Genomic DNA, 25,252 nt, shown 5'->3' with positions numbered 1-25,252 from the left:
GCATCGCTGGCTCAGTCAGCAATTAGGGATTATCCATTCCTAATTGCCTTTGAGAAGGTAGTGATGAGCCAACTTCATGAACTGCTGCAATGCATGTGGTTTAGGTATATTCACAGTGATCAGAGAGAGAGTTCCAGGATTTTGAACCGGTGACAATGAAGGAACAGCGATATGGTTCCAAATCAAGATAATGAGTACCAGGAGAGGAACCCGCAGCTTTTGGGGTTCCCATGCATCTGTCCTTGTCTTTTAAGGTGATAGAGGTCAGGGGTTTGGAAAGTGTTGTCGAAGGAGCCTTGAGGTATTGCTGCAGTGCATTTTGTAGGTTGTACACACTGCTGTTACTGTGTGGTGGAGGGAGTGAATGTTGAAAGTGGTCGATGTGGCGCCAATCAAGCACGTTGCCATGTCCTAGATAGTGTTGAACTTCCTTAAGTTTTATTGGAGCAGCAGCGGAATTGTGTTCAAACATAATCTTTAACCCTACCATTGTCATCAGGCTAGGGCTGAACCCTGATTCAGTGAAGAATGTAAGAGCTGCACCTCAAAATGAGGTGTCAAACTTCATCAAAGGACTACTTGTTGGGAATTGAGTTCATTACTGGGAGTAGGCACTTGCTGCCTGCTACCACTGCACAGGGAACGCCTGCCCGTCGCACACATCTAAGAATTTGTACCACAATTGCATGCATTGCAGTTTGCAACATGTGAGCAGAATTGGTGCCCACTTCTGCTTCATCATTTGGGATCCGTTCTCCTCTTCTTAAATTCAACCCCTTGGATTTTGTGATGAGTAAACAACAAGAATATGTTTACAATCTGACTAGAAGTGAACATCTTGCAAAAAGGATGAAGTATGATTGAATTTGATACTAGGTTTGAGAGAAGCAAGAGTCAAAAACCAAGTTATTAAATTTAAGTCAAACAGACTTTGGAGAGATTGACTGGCATAAACTGCGCCAAACTATTAATAAGTAAATATACATACAGATAGTGAAAAATATTCAGGGGATAACTTGGTGCAATATAAATCCAGTAAATACCTATAAGGTAACAGACACTATTGAGCTAAAACAAAAGCCTCACAAAAATGCAAACATAAAACAGGAAATCAACAAAGGTGTAAAAGGTAGCAAAGGAACTACCTTTGGAAAAAAGCCTTAGTGATACCAAAAAAGGGAAAATAAAATAAAACTCCTCAAAGATATCAGGAAAAAAACTGTTAATACTGTATTTAGAGAAAGGATTAAGCAAGTGTAAATAGACTCTGGTCAGAGGCTCAGAATACTGTGGGAGTAATTCACCTCCTGACTCCTCAAAGCCTGTCTACCATTTAGACAGCACAAGTCAGGAGTGTGATAGAATACTCTCCACTTGCCTGGATGAGCGCAGCTCTAACAACATTCAAGAAGCCTTACACCGTCCAGGACAAAGCATTTAATTGGCACAATTTCCCAAACATCCAGTCCCTTCACCACCAACGCTCAGTAACAGCAGTGTGTACTATCTACAAGATGTATTGCAGCAATTCACCAAAGATTCTTAGACATCACCTTCCAACCCACAGTCACTTCCAGCCAGAAGAACAAGGACAGCAAATACATGGGAGCATCACCACCTGCAAATTCCCCTCCAAGCCACTCACTGTCCTGACTTGGAAACATATCCAAGTTCCTTTGCAGTTCCTTTGCAGTCGCTTGATCAAAAAAATCCTGGAATTCCCCTCCTAATGGCATTGTGGGTCAACCCATAGCACATGGACTGCAGTGATTCAAGAAGATGGCTCACCACCACCTTCTTAAGGACAACTAGGGATGGGGGATAAATGCTGACTAGCCAACAATACCCATATCCATGAATGAATTAAAAAAATACAGAAGACGATATTGTAGCAGAGGTTCTCAAACTGGGTTCCAAGGAGCCTCCCAGGGTTTTCTCAGCAGGCCAGGTGGAAACCATTATGAAGCTGCTTGACCAATCCCAGGCTGGCTTCTCCAGAATGTAGTATCTGATTGGATGAACTGGAAGCAGTACTAAACTCTATTTTCGAGATCAGGTGAACTCGGAGGAACAGGTGGGAAGCTGGGCCCCAGAGAGAGGTGTGTCATGATAGTGAATGTGTGTGTGTGTGAGAAATGAAATTAGATGAGTTAGTGTGTGATGAAGATGAGTGTGAGTGTGAGCGGTGTGTGCAAGTGAGATGTGTGTGTGTGAGAGGTGGTGTGTGTGAGATGAGAGTGTGTGTGAGAGGTGTGTGTGTGTGTGTGTGTGTGTGAGAGAGAGAGAGTGAGTGTGAGTGAGAGTGAGTGAGAAATGAGAGTATGTGTGTGTGAGCAAGAGAAAGATGAGAATATGTGTGTGAGAGGTATATGTGTGTGAGATGTGTATGTGTGTGTGTGAGAGATGAGAGTGTGTGTGAGAGCTGTGTGTGTGTGAGGGAGAGATGAGAATAAGTGTGTATATGAGATGAGGGTGTGTGAGAGAGACGAGAGTGTAGGGGTGTGTGTGTGTGTGTGTGTGAGGTGAGAATGTGTGTGTATTTGAGAAAGAGAAAAAGGGAGAGGTGAGCAAGTATATGTATCTATGAGTTTCTGTATGCGTGAGTCTATTTGTCTGAGACCGAGGTGACAGAGTGTGTGTTTATGTGTCTAACATAAGAACCCAGCAATTCAACCAGCACGCTTCCCATTTGAATCCAAGAACAGCAACAAAACGACAAAAAAACGAAGACCTAAGGACATTTTCAGTAAGAAAACTATTTAATTACATTAAACATATGCATATAAGAAAGAGAAAGTATTTTTATAAATTAGATTTTTGTAATTTTATAGCTATTGTGTGAAAACAATTTTTGTTAACTAATTTGGTCTCTTCAAGAGACCAGAACTCTCCATTCGCCTGACAAAGGGGCAAACTCCGAAAGCTTGTGGGTTTACTATCAAATAATCTGGTTGGACATTAACCTGGTGTGGTGAGACTTCTTACTGTGTTAACCTTGTTTTATGCCAGAGGAACAATAGCAGAGGGTGTTATTGAAAGACTGGCCAGCAATGAGACATCTGATTAATTTGATTAATTTCTATAACTAATTCAACCTGAGAAGAAATAAAATTTAAGAAAGGCCAAATCCAACAAAAGAGTCCAGAAAACAGGTGAACTAGTAAATGCTTTTATGAATGACCTTTACAGGCTGGTTGAAGGTTGTGAGTATGGGGATCTAAAAACAGAATGAATATGAGACCACATTGTGGTCGATATTACTGATAAATCACCGTCAGTCTTATTGCAATCTTAAGAAGACCTCACCTTAGAAAAATCTAGAGATTTTGGTGAGACAGGGATCCACAAGCACAACAGGGCAACTCTCAATGAGGATCACTGAAGTCAAGAGAAGGGAGTTCCAAGAGAGACTACTTATTTTCCAAGGCTGACAAGAACATGATCAGGGAGAGTTGTGAAGTCTCCTGTCAGATTGAATCCGTGATGCCAGAGATTTGGGGGAAAATGGGGGTGATATGTAGGTATGTTAAGTTCTCTTGTATCATTGGAACTTTATCCCCCTGTCTCCACTGTTGAAACTGATGTATTTGCAAAGTCTGCCTTTTCCTTTATCCAATAACATTAACATCACTATATGAGATACTATTTACAGAATCCCACACATCAACCCCCACAAACTCTGATTCCAGAGGATATAATGGCATTGGAAAGGGTACAAAGCAGATTCCTTCAAATGAGACCAGAGTTTAAAGGGTCAAGTTTTGGGGACCTATTGCATACATTTGGCTTGTATTCCTTCAAGTTTGGAAAGTTGCAATGTGATTTAATTGAGAAATTTAAAATGACAGAAGAATTCACTAAGTTGAATATAGCAACATTATTTCCTCTGATGATAAATACAGAACAAAGAGGCACAGCCTTAAACTGGAGTTAAGCCATTCAGGAGTAAATTAAGAAGCACTTCTTCACTCACTGATGGGTGGACTTCTGCAATTCTCTCCTTCAAAAGGCTGTTGGAGGGGTTGAGAGCACCAGTGCTTCATTAGATGAGGCTCTCGAGGGATATGGGTCAAAGGGAGGCAAATGGAATTGAGATACGGGTTCAAAGTAAGGTTCAGGGAACTGATAGGCCAAGACCTATTCCAGAGTTGTTAAGTCTTCTCTTTTACCACTGACTTATTATTTTACAGACAGGATTCCAATCATTTCAGCACAAATATACTCAACAGAAACTGATGCAATCATATTTATGCTAACTTCGGAATATATGAATAGTTATTTGCAATTTTGATAGAACATTGGAAAAGAATACAGTAAAAATATTTGCAGGCTGTTAGCTTTCCCCATTTTCCTGTCTAACATCACAAACATCTCATTAATCATTTCCTTCCCTTTTAGCAGCAACACTTTCCTCTGTTTGTTACATCCTCAATTTGGTCCTGGATTATCATTCTCACTCATTCAGCAGTCAGATTGATAGTTGTAGCCTCTTCTGGCACTGTTAGTCATTCTGGGATTTGAGATCACATTGTTCAGCTGTGAAACTCCCTTTTAAGTTTAGGGATTAATGAATGCTGTTGAGATAAAGTAAAGGGAGTTTGACTTTGTGCATATCTGACTTTCTAAAACTTTCAAGGGAGCAGAGAGAATTAAGAGCTCAGATACACAAATGCGAAGACAAGTGGCACCGAGATTAGAAAAGTGCATAAGGGACTCTGTTTTGTGAACAGGAGCACACAGTATAAAGGCAATGCTAAGGCTGTCTAAATTATCAATGAGGCTACAGCTAGGACATTGCATCTAGTTTCGGGAATTCTAATATAGGATAATATCAGGATTAAGATTCTTTATTTATGCGACAGTATAGAATTTCACAGCACTCAGCCCATCACGCTTTTTCCAAGCTCCCTCCCTGAGGTATGTCACTCATTCTTCTTTTAAGGGCTTTCTGTACTTATTTCCATCTGAATTGGAGACAAAATGGTGACAATCCTGGAAACCTGAGCACCGTGTTTCATTACAGCAGAGAAGATTAAAAGGAGAACTGATGTAGAAATTGAGATAGAGTGCTATTTAAGGTAAGTAACAAAGAAATTTGACTTTTTGGTGAAACGGCAACTGGAGGACATTAACCTAAAAAGAGGAGAGGTGAGGAGAATAATTTTGTTTATGTAAAAACAATGTCTGGAGTTGGAATGCTCAATAAGAAACACTATTGGCAGTGGAATCCATCATGAATTTTAAAAGCAGCCCATAACTTTGGTCTTCCTGACATTGGTTGTCAGTTCAAGCTCCTTGTGGACCCACGAGAGCTGATCCACAAGCTGTAACAAGTGAAGTGACAACCTGTGCCTGGAAGACCAAATCTATGGGCCACAACGTAGAGATTTCACAACCCATCAACATTGGAGGATATCGACAACTTCACATACCTTTGATTAAACAATTACCAGCAACCTGTCCCTTGATGCTGAAAGCAGCACCTGGATCGCCAAGGCCACAGTTGTCATTTTAAAGTTGAGAAGTCAAATGTCGATCAACAACAGACTAACTGAAGCTATGTGTCTGCAAGACCTATGTACTCAGCACCTCCCTTAATACAGCTCTGCACGGATGACTTATGCAAGTGAAGGAAATCAGAGTGCAGAATATGGAAGCATGCAGGAACCCCCAGCATGTTTACCCCCTTGAATCTGCAGCAACTCATTGTCTGGGCCATATGGCCTGAATAGATAATAGCCACATTCACAAAGGCATGGTCTAGTGCAAGGGTGACTGCAAGTGAGACCTCACAGTGATGGGAATTAAAGTTGATGCATGGGAAGTCCTCACTGCTGACCAATGTGTCTGGAGATAAGCAGAGGGAAGAAAGTGGGAAATGCAGAAGGCAAAATAAAAGACAACCTGCCGGAAGGGAAAAGACCATCAGTTGACCTCTGGCCAGTGCTATTCATCTGTGCCCAACTGTGGAAGGGACTGCCACTCATGAATCAGCCCTTACAGCCACAACAGGTGATGTTTAATCTAGAGGTGACAAAGATTCTGGACGCAGCCCATTATCTCCCAAGATGGATCGATGCCAAAGACAGAAGTCAAATTTAAAAGGGTCATAGACTAATACTTAAAAAAACTAGTAGGAAGATAGGAAAGTGGATTTGAGTGAAGTGGGCAGCTCTGTGAGAAAGCTACCAAAGACACGATGGGCCGAGTGGACTGAATGATGTAAAAATCCTATTTATCAACTGCAGCTCAGCCTTCACTACCATTATTCCAAAGAACAAAGAACAAAGAACAAAAACAGCCTGGGAAACAGGCCCTTCGGCCCAACGAGCCCACGCCGCCATTTTAACATTACCCTCTCCACCCATGACCCCTATCTATTGTTTTATGGCTATCCACATTGAGGGAAACTAATTTAGGGACAATTTATTCCTGCCAGTCAGCCTAATAGCACATGTTTGGGGTGTGGGAGGAAATCGGAGCACCCGGAGAAAACCCACGCAAGCATGGGGAGAATGCGCAAACTCCCACAGTCACCGGCCCAAATCCATGTGTCTGCACAGCAAACAGTGATAGTCACTGAGCTGTCGTGTCGCCCAGCGTCTGGTCCAGTTTAAGCACACACTAACAACATGAAGCACTAGGCCAATCTCGAAAATTCAAGAGCAGCCCAAGTACGACCCATCGCGTGTATGCCCCTCATTGGACAACAAGGCGGATCGACTTAAAACCTGTGAATTAAAAGAGAGAAACATTATTATCATACCACATCCTTTTACATTACCAGGGCCATCCCAATGCTAATGAACCTTATTTAAAACAATCTCCTGTTTCCTCCCATCTCCAACCCAGTCATGTGCCTGTCTAAGTTACTCTTAAACAACTCCAGCGTGCCTGCCTCCACCACCTTACTTGGCAGAGCATTCCATATCCTCACTACCTCCCCCTAATATCCGTGTTATACCTCTCCCCCCTCACCTTAAGCCCATGGCCCCTCGTACTGTGCATCTCTAACATAGGAAATAGCTTACCTCTGTTTACTCTATCTATACCCTTCATAATCTTATATACCTCTATTAGATCCCCCCTCAGTTGCTGTCTTTCAAGGGAAAACAGCCCCAATTTGCTCAATCTTTCCTCATAACCCAGTCCTTCCATACCAGGCAACATCCTGGAAAACCTCCTCTGCACTCTCTCCAGAGTCTCCACGTCCTTCCGGTAGTAAGGCGACCAGAACTGGACGCAGTACTCTAAATGCGGCTAAACTCATCTCCAAACTTTGTGGCCTGGGGCTCGGCTCCTCCCTCTGCAACTGGATTTAGACTTCCTAACCCACAGACTGCAATCAGTAAGGATAGACGACAATACCTCCTCCACGGTCATTCTCAACACCGGTGTCCCCACAAGGCTGTGTCCTCAGCCCCGTACTATACTCATTACACACTTATGATTGTACGGCCAAATTCCCCTCCAACTTGATTTTCAGGCTTGCTGATGACACCTCTGCAGCGCGTCAGATCTCAAATAATGACGAGATGGAGTACAGAAAAGAGATAGGGAATCTAGTGAACTTGTGCAACAACAACAATCTTTCTTTCATTGTCAATGAAATGAGGGAGATAGTCATCGGCTTCAGGAAGCGTAACGAAAGACATGGCCCTGTCTATATCAATGGGGATAAAGTAGAAATGAGCTAGAGTTTCAGATTTTTAGGTTTCCAGATCACCAACAACCTGTCCTGGTCCCTCCACGCTAATGCTATAGTTAAGAAAACCCACCAACGTCTCTACTTTCTCAGGAGACAAAGGAGATTTGGTATTTCAGCTACGACTCTCTCCAGCTTTTACAGATGCATCTTGGAAAGCATTCTTTCTGGTTGTATCACAGCTTGGTATGGCTTCTGTTTTGTCCAAGTCCACAATAAATGACAAAGGGTCGTGAATGAAGCCCAATCCAACACACAAACCAGCCTTCCATCCATTGACTCTGTCTACACTTCCCGCTGCTTCCGAAAAGCAGCCAGCATAATCAAGGACCCCACGCACCCTGGACATACTCTCTTCCATCTTCTACCTTCTTCCTTCAGGAAAAAGATACAAAAGTCTGAGGATACGTGCCAACCGACTCAAAAACAGCTTCTTCCCTGCTGCTGTCAGACTTTTGAATAGACTTACCTTACATTAAGTTGATCTTTCTCTACACCCTAGCCATGACTGTAACACTACATTCTGCACTCTCTCCTTTCCTTCTCTATGAACGGTATGCTTTGTCTGTATAGCACGCAAGAAACAATACTTTTCACTGTATACCAATACATGTGATTATAAATCAAATCAAATTAAAGAGAATCATTCTGATCTTAGTGTGTTCAAAAGAATATAATAAAGGTACACCATTAAGATTAAAATACTATGCATCTCAAGAATGGAGCAGAAAATTTAAAATATTCGCACAGAACTAAACAATGCAAAGGTGAAGGTTATTTTTAATTCCTTTATTATAATTGTCTCCATTTCTCTTCATGTTTGTTATTTCCTTTGATCCATTGTTCCTTATTCCCATGGCCACATCACTCAGTAATACTTATTTACATCCCTTGGGCTCCCATGTCATTTCTTGCCAAGAAATTTGTGTAAAATTATGGTGCAGAAGACTTGAATGTTATCTGAAGTCCATCATTGACGTCCACCTCATTACGTGACTAAGGATAATCATCTGAAGGAGAAGACAGGAGAGGAAGTGAGCAGAAAGTTGCAGTAACATGCTACCCAAAAATCTCATCAGGATATTCGTTTGGGATTCTCCTATTTGTAGTAGAACCCCAACTGCTGTTCCTCCATCATGTAAAGATCCAAAGGGGGAATGGAGCAAAGAAGGCACAAAATTTGATAAGGGCTGGAAGGAGGGTAGGGATTAAAACGCTGGCTTTGGTGAAACTTGGTGCTGCCTTTTCATTTACGTGCTTGCAGAATGCATCCAGGGCAATGGATGAAAAAGTGTGAGAAGCTAGCACAAGTTCAAGAACACCTGCACCTCTCAAGGCCATCTTGTATCATTTAAACAGGAGGGACATTCTGCCCAAGCCAGATGCTGAAAATGGCTGACTGTGAGTGTCTGATCATCAAGAAGAGTAATCATAGTGCACCAGCGATTCCATGGGCTCCAAGGTTCTTTGATGCAGCACTGGCGGCCTTGGTGCTGGAGATGAACAGGAGGAGGGGGGTATTCTATCCACCGGTGACCAGGAGGCCCACCAGACAGATATTGTAAAAGCCTTGGAAGCAGTCCTGGCTAGCAGTCTAGCCCCACAGACTTGGTTGCACTGTTTCAATATGTGGTTTCATGAGATTCAATGGGTGGCTTTCAGCTACCTACCTGCCACTCCCTTACTTGTCTGAAATTTTATGGGGCAAGAGAAGTGTTGGGTGAAGCACCACCCACAATGAACAGCTCAGGCATTGACACTAACAAAAAGCACTGGACATCTCAGATGTTCTCAGTACCAATGAGCTGAACGAAAAGATTCATAAACTTGCAAAACAGTTTGAAAAGAAAAGAACAAAGAACAATACAGCACAGGACCAGGCCCTTCGGCTCTCCAAGCCTGCACCCCTCATGCACCCAACTAGACCATTCATTTGTATCCGTCTATTCCCAGTCTGTTCATGTGGCTATCTAGATAAGTCTTAAACGACCCCAGCGTGTCTGCCTCAACTACCTTGCTTGGCAAAACAGCAAGCAAATGTTTGGCTGAGACTGGGAATGAAGTGGATATGAAGGTTCCATTTGCAAAATGTCGCAAGAGCATTGCAGACAACACGGAAAAATTTTTTTGTGTCCACTTGAGAAATAATTGACAGCACATCCCCTTCAGGAGGAACAGGAAAAACCTGCAGGTTGGAATTTTTATGGGAATCGTAACGGGCGGGATACAGAACACGCAAATGTCTGTTGGCCCTGGGCAGGATTTTCAGGTCTTGTGATGAGCAAGGCTGGAAAACCCCACCAGCAGTGTCCGAGAAAAAACAGATGAGTTGTTAATAAAGAGAAACGTAACTTGAAGGAGTGCAGAAACTAACTGCAATGGAGGTAGTCAAGTATCAGAAACATAGAGTACTACCACCATTCCTCCAAATATGACAGACTGAGATAGGGAAGAACTGTCAAGCCTCAAGACTATCTGAAGTCATAAAGTCAGGCTTGAGTTGGGGGAGCAGGGATAATAAGTCAAGATTGTATCATAAGTAGTTATACTCGTTGGAAAGAGAAGCTTTCCCTGGAGAAGAAAGGGGGTTGCTGTGTAATGTGTCTGTATGCAATTGTGATGTTCGACAGAGCAAGTGGGATTGGAGAATTGCACCAAACATCATATAAGGGCTGATTCTCTCATCTCAATTCTCTATGGAGAATTGAATGGGCGAGCAATTTGCAGGGTTCTCGTGAGCGTTTGCACCTCGCTAGGGCCTTCCCAGCGCTCTAACCCGCTGGAGTGAAGGGGGGCAATCAGCACCCCCTGGAGGGTGGGAAGTGGGGTTTGGTGTCCCCTGGACAACAGCACCCTGCCAGTGCCTGCCTGTGCCCCAGCACTGCCCGAAGATCAAGTGTCTATGCCCAGTGGGTACCCAATGGAAAGTGCCAAGGTGCCAGTGGGGGGGGGGGGGGTCTGCCAAGTGGAGGAGTCTGCTGGGGTGTGGTGGGGAGGTCTGCCTGAGGGTGTGTCTGCACTGCGGGGGGTGGCGCGATTGGGACTGCTGGAGGGAGAACTGGGAATGGTCAGGGGCCACTGACCATTCAGGCAGTGGGGGGTTTGATGGGGGCAGCACTGCAGGCGTCCTGGGCTGGCCAGCGATCAAGTTGGTCAGCAAACAGATTGTTGACAGTTCAGGGCCACTGCGCATGCACAGAGGCCTGCTGGTTTCAACCTCCCAGGTGGGAATAAGCCCCATTCCTGAAGTTCAATGATAGTCATAATGGCGACCTTTGAAGTGCACAGAGTGTGGGAGATTCTAATAGGAACTCCCATTGAGAAGAAACAGCATGAATTACTCCAGTTTTCCCATGAATTCGGATTTTTCTTTGGGAGAATTCTGCCCATGATGTGTAGAGTCACATAGTAATAGACTCAGAGAGAACACTCTGAAAGCTTGCCTGCATGGAAAAGCAGCTCCATGTGTGACAGTAACCTGGGATCTGTAAGTATTTAAAGATTAGCAGTTTACAGTTCATCTTTAAATATACAAGTCCCAAAATCTCATAATTGAGACATCTAAAGAACCCATATTACAACAATAACCATGATCTTTCAAATTTCACTTAAATTAGCAAATATAGGAGATGTTTCTGCCACATTTTATGATACTGATTTTGTTACATAGACCTTCACCAAAGTGTATTTTGCTACTGCAAAAATAAAGAAAAAAGGAAAGCATTGAAAAATAATGAAATCATCAGGATTTAGGGTTATTTATTGTTTCAAATTGAAAAAGGCCCTTGTTATCAAATTTTAAATTCTCCATAAACAATTAACCAGCAGTTTCTTTATATCCGCTACTTTGGTATGAATACTCAATAAGGTGAATAACATGTGGTGTCTTGACATGATAATGGCAATCTAAATTTTCTCTTGATTAAGCTCCCTGCAGGGAGCAACAATTGTACTTTTAGAAGAAATATATTAAAAGGAAGTAATAATTTTAATTTGAAAAATTGGACAAGTTATGTTTATTTTATATACATTTTATCATGGAAATCATACAATATTGTAAATGTACAGATGCCAGTGCTCTAAAAATATATAATTTTACTTATGCAAATATCAAAGGTCATAAAACATGACAAAATAAAGAAGATTTACAAAGATTTGTAACTAATTTCTATCCTTTTTTAAATAGTCTAGTATTGTACGATATTTGGAATTCAATATGTTAAAATTTAGTATTAGCACATCTGGTCAAATTAAATATAATATTTTTGTACATGAGTAATTACAAGACATCTGTGACCCATCAAAACAAATCATGCTAAACTACTTTACATCAAAAAGGACAGAGCTGGGAATTTGTGATTCATTAGGGTAACAATGCCACTCAAACAGCATTTCCAGACATGCTTAATTTCAAAGAAAATTTCTCAAAGGCAGAGGATATTTTTCTACAATTAAACCCTCTGAGGATAAGGACAGACGGAACCAAGAAAGTATTTCTTTAAAGATTATTCCAGAATGAACAATAACATCAAGGAGCACAATTTGATGAGTCGATTTGTTCGTTTTACTATATGCAATTATGGAATTTTACCTTCTCCATCAGCTCTCTGCCTGCCTGAGGAAAGGTCTGACCTACAGCACGGCACCTCCAACACAGGTAAGGTAAGGGGGCACATCCTAAACTCGCCCCAGCTGGAACAGGGATTCAAACCCGGGCTGTTGGCTAAAAAAGGCCAGTGTCCCTTCACATGATTGCCTCTATTTACAAATTCAATTTCACTCCTAAGAGTGCTTCAGGTACAAAGTCAGAATCCAGAGTGCCAGTAAACCTGACACTCCTCAATATATAGAGGCGAGACTTCCTGTTTAGGCAAACCGTCATTACCTCAATCAGGGAGCTCATACTCCAAGACACTGACCACATGGGCCTTGTAGAGGTCATTACATTGGCAAAAATCTGATCCATTCAGCCAATTGAGCCAGAGCTTCTGGCTTAGAGGCAGGGATGCAATCCATTGGCCATGAGGCTGCCCTGGAATTGTACAAGGGAAAAATAACAATAACGCATATAAAATCATTCTTTGGCTAAAATAAATAAAATTTTCTTTCAAAAATTCAAAAATGGGCCTCAGTGGGTTGGTGGGCATTTGCTAAGTACAGTCTTTCCCCCCAGTTGGAGGGTTCAAGTGAAATTTGTGATGGAACCTTGTTAACCTGATTCAGGCTTGCAGCTTTCACTATCTGCTGTGCAATAACCTAGGGGAGCTGGAAATGGAGTGTAACTTATATTGCTTAAAGACAGTTAGTACCTCTAAACTGAGAGGTACACTCTGGTTAATGGCATTGTGGGAATGTAAATTTAAAAATCACTGGGAGAGGCTCAGAAAATGACACCAATGACTTGATGCAGCGATGGAAGCCATGATTCAGACAGTAGACTGGAGGAGGAAACTCTGTTCCCATGGTGAGCAGAAAGTGCCCCAAGAAACACTTGTACCAGCAATGGAAAAAAGGATATTGGCCCAAAATCAAAATATCGTGGAAGCTGGAAATTTGAAATAACTGCTGACTTTTCCCGTGAATTCCTACCTCTGGGATAAAAGTGGGAGCCGACCTCACCCTGGTGGGTGGTGGGTGTTACCTTGCCAATGAACTGGATATGAGGATGGTGCCTACCTCCAAGAACTGCCAGCCCAATTAGGGAGTTTTCAGCTCAGCAACCTCAGATAGCTTTTGGGAAGGAGTCTGGGGCCATGCAAGTAGGCTCTGGCCATCAGCGCTTGAGGAGGGGTCATGTTTCATCGGCAGAACCATGAGTGAGAGGACAGTAGTTGCTGCTGGGTTGTGCCTCAGTGAGCCATGGAGCATCCATTAAGGAGAGCCCCTCTAGAACCCACTGGAAGGCCACCATGGTTTACCCGGCAGATTTTCCACATGACAGGAGGACATGCCAATGTGGAAATTGGGCCATCAAGTGGGCCAATTGGCTGTCCTGTGGGCCGTCATGCCACTCAGTTTCCCACCACTGGCAATATGCAATAACAATGGGAAGACATTGGTCTGCCCTCCTGATGCTTTCTCCTTCCTATCACCAGCCTTGCCGCTCTAGACTGACCCCAATGGACCAGAAAATTCAACCCACAAATAGAAAATGCTGGAAGTATTTTCAGCACTCGAGGAGAGAAGCAGAACTGATCAGAGGTCACAGACCTGAAACGTTGGCCTGAATTACATGCTGCAAAAATGAGAGCAAAATTCACACATGCTAACATATTATCGGGCACAAAGACATTGAGTTCGTTCCCAGAGTCATCACGCTGTCTGGAACAGTACGGTTAGTGGATGCATCTGGAAATTGGAGCCCCTTCCATCCTATGTAAATTGAAGATAATAAGCCAGTTGTGACCATAAGACTATAAGATGCGAGGGCAGAAGTAGGTCATTTGGTCCATTCAGTCTATTGATTCAATTAGATCATGACTGATATAGTGTGAAAATCCTAAACTCCACTTTCCTGCCTATTTGTTGATTTCTTTACTGATTAAAAATCTGCCTATCTCAGCCTGGAACATTGTTAAGGACCCAGTCTCTACAGCCCCCTGCAGTAAAGAGTTCCACATATTCACTACCCTCTGAGAAAATAAATCCCTCCTCATCCTTGTCTTAAAGGGTGACCACTTAATCTGAAATTATGTCCTCTGGTCCTAGACTCTCCCACAAGGGGAAACAATCTCTCAGCATCTCAGTGTTCATTTAAAAGGCCATAATAATGGGTGCAGAATGGAATCAAACGCTTTCACAGTGGGATTTATGCTGGTCTTTTTTATTTCATCAGGCAGGTTTATCAGAGTGCAGAGTTAAATCTTGGCTATTCAGTGTTCTTTGTGGAAGTGCTTTGTGGAAAATGTAGATGTATACAGACTTAAATTCATGATTTAAGAACCTGAGACTTCATGTAGAGGGGTCATAGAGTCATAGAGGTTTACAGCATGGAAACAGGCTCTTCGCCCAACTTATCCATACCGGTCTTTTTTTTAAACCTGTACCTAGTCCCAATTGCCCACATTTGATCCGTATCCCTCTATATCCATCGTACCCATGTAACTGTTTAAATGCTTTTTAAAAGACAAGATTGTACCCGCCTCTACAACTACCTCTGACAGCTTATTCCAGACACTCATTACCCTCTGTGGAAAAGAATTGCCCCTCTGGACCCTTTTGTATGTCTTCCCTCTCACCTTAAACTTATGCCCTCTAGTTTTAGACTCCCCTACATTTGGGAAAAGGAATTGACTATCTAGCTTATCCATGTCCCTCATTATTTTATAGATCTTGATAAGATCATCCCTCAGCCTTCTACGTTCCAAAGAAAAAAGTCCCTGTCTATCCAGCCTCTCCTTATAACTCAAACCATTAAGCCCCGGTAGCATCCTAGTAAGTTTTTTCTGCACTCTTTCTAGTTTAATAATATCCTTTCTATAAATAGAGTGACCAGAATTGAACACAGTATTCCATGTGTGGCCGTACCAATGTCTTGTACAGCAAGACATCCCAACTCCTGTATTCAATGTTCTGACCAATAAAACCAAGCATGCTGAATACCTTCTTCACCACTCTGTCCACCTGTGACTCCACTTTCAAGGAGCTGTGAACCTGTATCCCTAGACCTCTTTGTTCTGGTCATGGCTAATGAGCTCCAACACCAGATATTTCTCCCTCTGCTCTGATTGGGTGGAATATTCTCAGTCTGTGGCCCGGAATTTACCCAGTACTTTTAACTGGCATATTTAGCACTTTATTTGGCATTTTTGTGCGGCAGGCCCAGAAGTTTGAATGTTGTGTGCATGAGTCACCTGCTGCAATATTCAGCCTGCTGATTCTCTTTCTCGTTCCACAGATGCAGCCATCATGCTGGAAAACATTGCAAAAGTGAGTTTGACCTGGGAAAGACACAAGTAAGGCAAAACATTATAGAAAGAAAGCGCTAAGATTTTCTAATTCAAACCTAAAGGCCTAGCCAGCAAAGGCCACATCCCTTAATTGAACAAAAAAAAGATTGTGTTTGTTCCCTCCTCCCTCCCATCTCTGTCTCTTCTTCTTCCTGCCTTTCTTTCTTCCCCTTCTATCTTCCTCACCCTCTTCTTCTTGCTCCTCACCTGATGGTTGTATAGCTGGTGATAAAGGCTGTGCCCTGAAATAGTGAGGTGGCCAATGCCAGAGGGATGAGGCCTTGCTGTCAGAAATCAAGGAGCTAGGTAGGAACTTAGCAAGGATGATCTTGAGAGGTAATCTCCAGAACATTCCTGGTACCAAAAGCAAATGAGTATAGAAATAATAGATGAATGTGTGGCTGTAAAGATGCTGCAGGGGGGAGGGTTTTAGATTCCTGGGATACTCGGAGCAGCTCAGTGGGAGATGGGACCTGTACTCCATGTGGATAGCATGTACACAGAGCTGGGACCAATTTTCTTGCGAGTTTTCTAAGTCCAAGGTGAGTGCTATTGGGGAGGTTTTAAACTAAAGATTAGAAAGAATAGTTTGGGCCAATATTCCTATTTCCCAGATTTTACTGGTGTTCCATTTTAAGCTATACAAGATCAGTTTGGTCCACTGTTCTTAATTCCTCTTTTTTACTGTTTCTTCTTGGGTTCTTCACCTTGGCAAAGAAGCTGGATGGCTGGACCGATTCAAGACAAGACATGACACTATCTTCTGCCCAGTAAATGATGAGGACACTGCTGTTACAACAGCAATGACAGATTATTGTCTCCAAAATGGTTTTGTCCACAGATTGAATGAGAACACACAAGGAGATATTTTTGATGAAACCAGATTTTTACCTCTTTCCTTTCTTGGAGATGGTCCAATTTCTCTCCTCTTATTTGATCTTGGACACAATTCATCTTGTATCACTTCACCTTTGTAACAACACCTGCTTTATAGGTCATAAACTCCAGAAGTTTACATTCTTTCACGAACAAACACACACCTCCTTCCAGATAGAGAAATTCAAATTCTCTTGTCAATGTAACCCAAACCCCACAATAAAACTATTAAAATCAGCAGTTAAGACCACCTGTTATCACAAAATTAGAGAATAAAAGATTCCTCTCTGAAACAGATAAATTAAAACATGCATCATTTGTTTAATGTGCCATACTAAATTCACACTGTTTTAGCCATTCCTTAAACTGATTTCAAACACTAAGGCTATGATTTTATTGGTTATTTATGCTACACTCCTGTAAAAGCGAGGTCGGAGAATTTGGTGGTAAAATTCTGGCCCTAATCATATTTTAACATCAACGCTTTCCACAGAGCCAAGTGTGTCCACAAATACACAACTGTATTTCTCTAAAATGCTCTGTTGATCTGTCTGAGGATCAACTAACCTTTTCACAGGACTCCAATTCAACTTTATCTTCTCCAGACAAGAACAGCCAAAAAGAGCTGGAAAACTTCCTCGGACAACATGAAGTGACAGCTGCGCAGTTTATCCACTGAACTCTACTTTGACTGTGATGTATGCTCTTAGAGGCACTATTTCTTCAGCATAGATCTTCAAGATGACATCTGCTGGCTTTAACATTAGTTGATCCAATTCTTCCCTGTAAGTGGTCTCGGAAATCAGGGAGATGGCAGCCCCTATATTGACTTCCATTCTTATAGGCTGTCTATTTAATTTTGGAACTACCCAGAACCTAAGTGATGCTTCTCAAATTTAAAATACATTTAACTTCAATTCCTTATCAGATTCATGTGCTGTGCCTTTATTGTCCAAGTTATTTTTCTCTTCCACATTGTAAATTATTTTTGTGGAATTAATTTTCCTTTTAGGCATATTCTGATATTTTACTTGAAAATTCATTCATGGAGAAGCTGGTTTCCTCCAGCAGGCTTGTGCTATGTGACCGATTTTTCCATAGTTTTTGCAGTGGCTATCTCTGTACCAGCAGTGACTGCGAAGGAACGGCGATATATTTCCAGTCAGGGTGGTGAGTGGATTGGAGGGGGACTTGCAGGTGTTGGTCTTCCCATTTATCTGCTGCCCTTGAGCTTCTAGATGGAAGTGGTCATGGCTTAGGAAGGTACTGTCAAAGGATCTTTGGTGAATTGCTGCAGTGCATTTTACAGATAGTGCACACTGCTGCTACTGAGTGTCGGTGGCGGAGGGATTGAATGTTTGCAGATGTGGTGCCAATCAAGCGGGCTTTGCCCTGAATGGTGTCAAGCTTCTTGAGTGTTGTTGGAGCTGCACCCATCCAGGCAAGTGGGGAGTATTTCATCACACTCCTGACTTGTGCCACGTAGATGATGGACAGGCTTTGGGAAGTCAGGAGGTGAGTTACTCGCCACAGTATTCCTAGCCTCTGACCTGCTCTTGTAGCCACTGTGTTTATTGGTGAGTCCAGTTTTGAGTTTCTTGTCAATGGTAACCCCAAGGATGTATAGTGTTAATGTTAGCCTTGCTTAATAAATAAACTTTAACTTTATTTTAAAGGGGGATTAGCAGGGTAAATATATGGGGTTAGAGGGATAGGGCCTGGGTGGGATTGTTGTCAGTGCAGACTCGATGGGCCGAATAGCCTCCTTCTGCACTGTAGGGATTTTATTCTATGATTCTATTATTTATTTTATTGACAGTGGGGAATTCAGTGATGGTTACATCATTGAATGTAAAGGGCAGTGGTTGGTGTGTCTCTTATTGGTGATGGTCATTTCCTGGCATTTTGTGTGGCACGAATGTTACTTGCCACTTGTCAACCCAAGCCTGGATATTGTCCAGGTCTTGTTCCATTTGAATATGAATTGCTTCGGTATCTGAGGAGTCACAAATGGTGCTGAACATTGTGCAATCATCAGCAAACACCCCCACTTCTGACCTTATGATGGAGGGAAGGTTATTGATGAAGCAGCTGAAGATTGTTGGGCCTAGGACACTACCTTGAGGGACTCCTGCAGAAATGTCTTGGAGGTGAGATGACTGACCCTCCACAACCACAACCATCCTCCTACGTACCAGGTTTAATTCCAACCAGCGGAGAGTTTGCCCCCTGATGCCCACTGACTCCAGTTTCACTAAGGCTCCTTGATGCCAAACCCAGTCAAATGCAGCCTTGATATGAAGGGCTGTCACTCTCAACTCACCTCTGGAATTCAGCTCTTTTGTTCATGTTTGAAACAAGTCTATAATGAGGTCAGGAGCTGAGTAACTCTGGCGAAACCTGAACTGGGTGTCACTGAGCAGGTTATTGCTGAGCAGGTATTGCTTGATAGCACTGTTGATGATCCCATCCATCACTTTACTGATGGTCAAGAGTAGACTGATTGGGCAGTAATTGGCCAGGTTGGATTTGTCCTGCTTTTTGTGTACAGGACATACCTGGGCAATTTTCCACATTGTTGGGTAGGTGCCGGTGTTGTAATTGTACTGGAAGAGTTTGGCGAGGGGAGCGGCAAGTTCTGGAGTACAAATCTTCAGTTCTATTGCCGGAATGTTATCAGCATCCATTGCCTTTGCAGTATCGAGTGCCTCCAATTGTTTCTTTATATCACATGAAGCAAATCAAATTGGCTGGGGTTCTTCAAATTATAGCCATAATAATCGTAAGAATCATAAGAACTAGGAGCAGGAGCAGGCAATTCAGCTCCTCAAGCCTGCTCTGCCATTTAATACGATCATGGCTGAACCCATCTCAGCCTCAACTCCACTCTCCTGCCTGCTCACCATAGCCCTTCAAAACCTTACTGATTAAAAATCTGTCCACCCTTTCAATGTCCTGGCATAGGTATGTTTAATAAAATAATTCCCGCGGGTCTAGAGTGAGTGTCAGCTATGATTTGATTGAGGAAAAATTAGACAATTTGAAGTAGCATGAAAAGAAAAAGATTTATACATGGAATAAACATTTGACAAACAGCTTGTTATTTTATAGGAGTACTTTCACTAATCCTCGGACACAAGGAAATCTATGTTCATTATCCTTTTCATCAATTTTCCGTCCTTTCTATGGAGAGGGTGGTGACTTGTATTGGGTTATGATGTATCACTCTCACCCTATTGGTTCATTTCACATAGATGAGATCATGCAATAAAAAGACTTAAGTTATGAATGCCATCACCCAGAGCGGAACTTCACCCAGTGGGAAAGTGGATCACGAAATCATAAAAAAATTCAGCATGTCCACTTTGACTCCCACCAATTTTTACAGGTGCAGCATAGAAAGCATTCTTTCTGGTTGTATCACAGCTTGGTATGGTTCCTGCTCTACCCAAGACCACAAGAAACCACAAAAGGTCGTGAAAGAAGCCCAATCTATGATTCAAACTAGCCTCCCATCCATTGACACTGCCTATACTTCTCGCTGCCTCAGAAAAGCAGCTAGCATAATTAAGGAAACCTCGCACCCCAGAAGTGCTCTCTTCCACCTTCTTCTGTCGGGAAAAAGATGCAAAAGTCTGAGATCACGTACCAACCGACTCAAGGACAGCTTCTTCCCTGCTGCCATCAGACTTATAAATGGAGCTACCATATATTAAACTGGTCTTTCTCTACACCCTAGCCCTGACTGTAACATTACATCCTGCACCCTCTCCTTTCCTTCCCCCTATGTATTCTATGAATGGGATGTTTTGTCCGCATAGCACACAAGAAACATTGCTTTTCAACGATATCCCAATACAAGTGACAATAATAAATCGAATCAAATCAAATCATAAGCAGCTCTGCGTTTTCCTGATTCTAAGCTGCCAGCAGATGGGGCTCTCCATCAGCAGTGCACATTCAATAACCTGCCCTTAAAAGTTGGCAGCCATTATGAGTATACTGGTTGCCATGGCAAGGCTTGATCACATCCACACTTCTGCACCCTTAACAAAGTTCGGTGAGGGGCCATTTTTCTATTGGATCAATTGCATGTCTACCACAGTTGACCAAATTCAAATTTTCATTGTCAAGTGAGTCAGCGTGTGTTAAGCAACATACCTCACCAAAAAAGTTGCAGTAGTGCATTGATACAATTCTGCTGACCACACGCACGGGCTGACATCGAACAATCTTTCCACCGCTAGTAGGTGTGAAGTTTAGCAGAAGCTGCAACCTTGATCGTCCTGAACACATGGGTGTGTTTGCACATCTGGTCTCCAGTTAATGAAATCCCATAGCTGTGTCAAAATCTGTGTTTCCTCATCGGATACCCCTTGGATAAGGACACACATACTGCGGATGCATGCTGTCAGCCATCCTGTTCTCCCACACATCCAAATCCCAGCTTTCCCATCACCAACTGCTTAATTCCAGCTCCTCATCAGGGAAACTGTCCTTCGGCAACATTAATGCACTTTGCAATGCTGAGACAACCTCCTGGCTGTAGACAGAATTGCTCTCCTTGTAAACACTTGCTCTTTTTCTTGCAAATCCACCTCAAAGCTCCAGGCCTGTATCTCATGCAAGGGCAGGGGGAAGCTTTTCTGCTACACGACAAAGAGATTTTTAAAATATGTATTAAGTGTAGTCCTCTGCCAACTGTTGCTAGGATTTCCAGAATACACTGTGTCAGCAGATAGAACATCCAAATCGATTTATTTTTTTCCCTCTCCCTCACCCAAGGTGAAGGGATCATATGGAGCACCGATCAAACTGAGGATCAATTCGATCCACATCATGATGAAAATGCATTGAGCAATTCAATAATAAAGCACTTCCCTAGTATGTAATATTTCTGAATATTTATTCAGAATAAATATTTCTGAATATTTATTTATTCCCCTCATTGACCATTTTCTAAAGTTAGTTAGTTTATTTATTTGTTGCAAGTAGGCTTACATTAATAGTGCAAGGAAGTTACTGTGAAATTCCTCTCCTTGCCACATCTCAGCACCTGTTCGGGTACACAGAGGGAGAATTTTAGCATAGTTAATACATCTAACCAGAACATCTTTGGACTGTGGGAGGAAACCAGGGCACACGGAGAAATTCTCGCAGAAATGGGGAGAATGTCTGTATGGAGTTTGAACAATGATCCAAGCCAGAAATCGAACCCAGGTCTCTGGCATTGTGAGGCAGCAGTGCTAACCACTGTGCCACCATGCTGCCCATTTTCTCTGGAAAATTACATGGTTGCAGGATGGATTAGGAAGCATCTAGTCATGAACTCCAAGTATCAAACTCGATGGATCAGCTGATTGTTTCAATTGCCCATCATTTTCTGAATTGGTATCTTTACCAGTATCATATTGTCATCACAAAGCCGTACATTTTCAATGGACTCACAACATTGCCTTGAAGTGGGATGGGGTTGCTCGTGCAAAACTGATTTTATACCGTACAAGCAGAATTTGCCTGACAATTGGATATCAAATGTACATTAACCAGAGCTGGAAGTTAACTGAGCTTGTCTTCAGTGGAACCTACTAAATAAATACAGATGTGGTCCTGCCAGGAGCTCCTCACTTGAGGCATGTTATGTGAGTAGGCATTAAGTGTATGCAGCAGGATCGCACAGCAGGGAGAGGGTAGATTAGAGGACAGAGTTATGCCTGGCTGCGCTCAGTACTTCCAGGCAGCTGGCTACCATGTGCAATAGTGGCAGCCTGAGATGCCGCCATATGCTTGCCTCCTTGCCTACAGCTGTCAGAACACGAGGATGGAAAAAGAATTTTAAAAATACAGGGAATAATAACTAATTATACCCAAAAACAAAGAGACATATTATTAATTGCTCTCTGAAAATAAGGCAGAATGTACCCAATTGTCACCGTGCAAGTAAAATGTGAACTTACTTATCTACCAACTTAAAATGTAAGAAATATGCCTAGTTTAGTTCATTGCAAGGATCTTTGCAGAGCCTGGTTGATGCTAATTGCTAATTATACAGATGGCCATAACAGTAATGTCTAAATCATTAATGGGAAAGAAAAGGTGTGTACAATGGCTTCACTCACGTCTGTACATTGTGAGGTAATTTTCAATGTCTTGGCACTCTGTAAGCCTTTTAATGGAAGACACTTTTTTGTGAATTGTTACAACTCAGCTCTAATCAGTTTGAATACTTGGGGCAGTGTGCTCACAAGTGGGCCATGAATTTTCAGTGACTGCGGATGACGTGAGGGCAAGCATACAATTTTAATTGCCTCATGACCTCAAGTACTTTCTTCAGTTCCCTTACAGCAGTTTAACTCTGTCACATGCAGTGTTGCGTGCTTTGAAAATGATTTCCTCTTTTTTATTTCATTGTTTTATCTGCTCCATACAGTGCTGCCTTGCTTCAGGATCGCTTGGTTGATCTCATAGCCCAAGCTGGGTGTTGTGAAGATGTTGAGAAAATACAATTTGAAGGTCAACATATTGTGACAGCCTTAAGGAACAATTGTCAATCCTTGGCTTTTTACAGCAGTATCATTGACTCAAATGATGTGCCTTTGCAACATCCATGGTATTTATATTCCATTCAAATTAAATCTATTCCTGGGAGTGTGAAAGATGTAATCTTACAGCTGGAGTTGTTATACTGCTTAAAATTGGTGCAGCCACCAAACATTAAAGCCTACATTTTCGAAAAAAAAAACTGTCAGCAAACAATCTTGTTGGTGATTTTTGATTTTATCGTGGCAGTGGGCAAGTGTGCTTGCTTCCAGCAGGGATTTGGATGTTTAACCCCTCAGTAGCCAGGTTAAAAAGAGTTGAGAAAAGGTAAGGACAATCAAACCAAATCAATGGTTCGACAATGGTGAACTTAGAGGCTTGTTGATTGCTGGACTCATGATCAATTCTCTTGGTAGTGCCACCATGAAGAAAATGATATATGTTTCATCCAGTTCAGAACAAGTAAAAGGTTTGCCAAATATTTTATTCTTAAAATTATGCCGTTTTAAATCTATTATGAATTTCGCAATTTGCTGGATTTTATGGCCTCGCCCCAAGATCGGAAAATCCCGCCTAAGGTCAATGGACTTTCTCTTTGTCCACTCCTTGCCTGCTCCAATTCCTATGACAGGCAGGGCGGTAGAATTCCAGCGAATATGTCCACCTGAGGTGCATGATGATTAAGAAGAAAGAGAAAGAACTTTCTTTCCAATAGCATCCTTCACCAGCTCAGGGTATCACAAAGGTAATTAAGTACTTTTTGAAGGGAGTCAATGGTGTAAGGTAGCTGACTAATCACACAAAATTCCCCAAGAAGGTAACAAGATAAAAGATCAGATAGATAATATTTGTGCCACAGAAGTGGCAGGCAATGACCATCTCCAACAAGGGAGAATCTAAACATTGCCCCTTAACATTCAATTGCATTACCATCGCTGAATCCCCGTTATTAACATACTGGAGATTACCGTTGACCAGAAACTGAACAGGACTAGCCAGATGAAAACTGTGGCTACCAGAGCAGGTCAGAGGTTATGGATCCTGCAGCGAGTAACTCACCTCCTGATTCGCCAAAGCCTGTCCATCATCTACAAGGCACAAATGAGGAGTGTGATGGAAAACTCTCCCATTGCCTGGGTGAATGCAGCTGCAACAACATTCAGGAAGCTTGACACCATCTAGGACAGAGTAGCACATTTGATTGGTACACCATCCACAAATATTCACTCCTTCCGCCACCAATGAATTGGTGGCACAATGGGTATCAGCTACAAGAACTCACCAAGGATCCTTAGGCAACATCTTCCAAACCCACAATTGTTGCCATGTAGGTTGAAAATATATCTTTATTTCTTCACTGTCACTGGGTCAAAGTCCTAAAACTCTGTCCCTAACAGCACTGTGGTTGTATTAACACCTCAGGAACTGCAGTGATTCAAGAAGACAGCTCACCGCTGAGCAACAATGGCATGGTGGCACAGCGGTTAGCACTGCTGCCTAACAGCACCAGGGACCACAGTTCAATTCCTGACTTGGATCACTGCCTGCATGGGTTTCCTCCGGGTGCTCTGTTTACTCCCACAGCCCAAAGATGTGTGGGTTAGCTTAATTGGCCAGGGTAAATTGCCCCATTGTGTTGGTAGGATTAGCAGAGCAATTACACGGGGTTAAGTCGTTATGGCCTGGGTGGGATTGCAGTCAGTGTAGACTTAATAAGCTGAATGGCCTCCTTCTGCACTGCAGGGATTCTATGATTTTAACTAGCGATGGAAATAAATGCTGGCTTGGCCAGCGATGCCCACATCCCTCGAATGAATTTAAAAAGCTGTTTCAGTGATGCTTGGTAAAGGATAATTGTCAGCAGGACAACTTCTCTGTTCTGCAGGCTGAGCTGTATGATCTTTTACACCTCCTTGGAAGAAGCTTTGTTTAAACATCTCATCCAAAGGGCAACATCTCTAACAGTGCTACAATCTCTCAGGACTACATTGAAAGCCTGAAGATTTAACCCAAGACCTTCTGCGGCTGAGCCCAGGCTAACCCCTACGCTCACATCCCTTCTTTCAAACTTCCAAATAACATTACAATAAAATGCTTGATTAACAAAGCATACTTGCAGTTATGTAAATAAGTGCACTATTTTGTACACAGCAAGTTATTGCAGTCAGCAATTAAAATAATA

Source organism: Carcharhinus amblyrhynchos, chromosome 2, assembly GCF_965287045.1.
Source record: "Carcharhinus amblyrhynchos chromosome 2, sCarAmb.v2.hapA, whole genome shotgun sequence".
Classification (NCBI taxonomy): Eukaryota; Metazoa; Chordata; class Chondrichthyes; order Carcharhiniformes; family Carcharhinidae; genus Carcharhinus; species Carcharhinus amblyrhynchos.
This window is presented reverse-complemented; position numbering follows the sequence as displayed.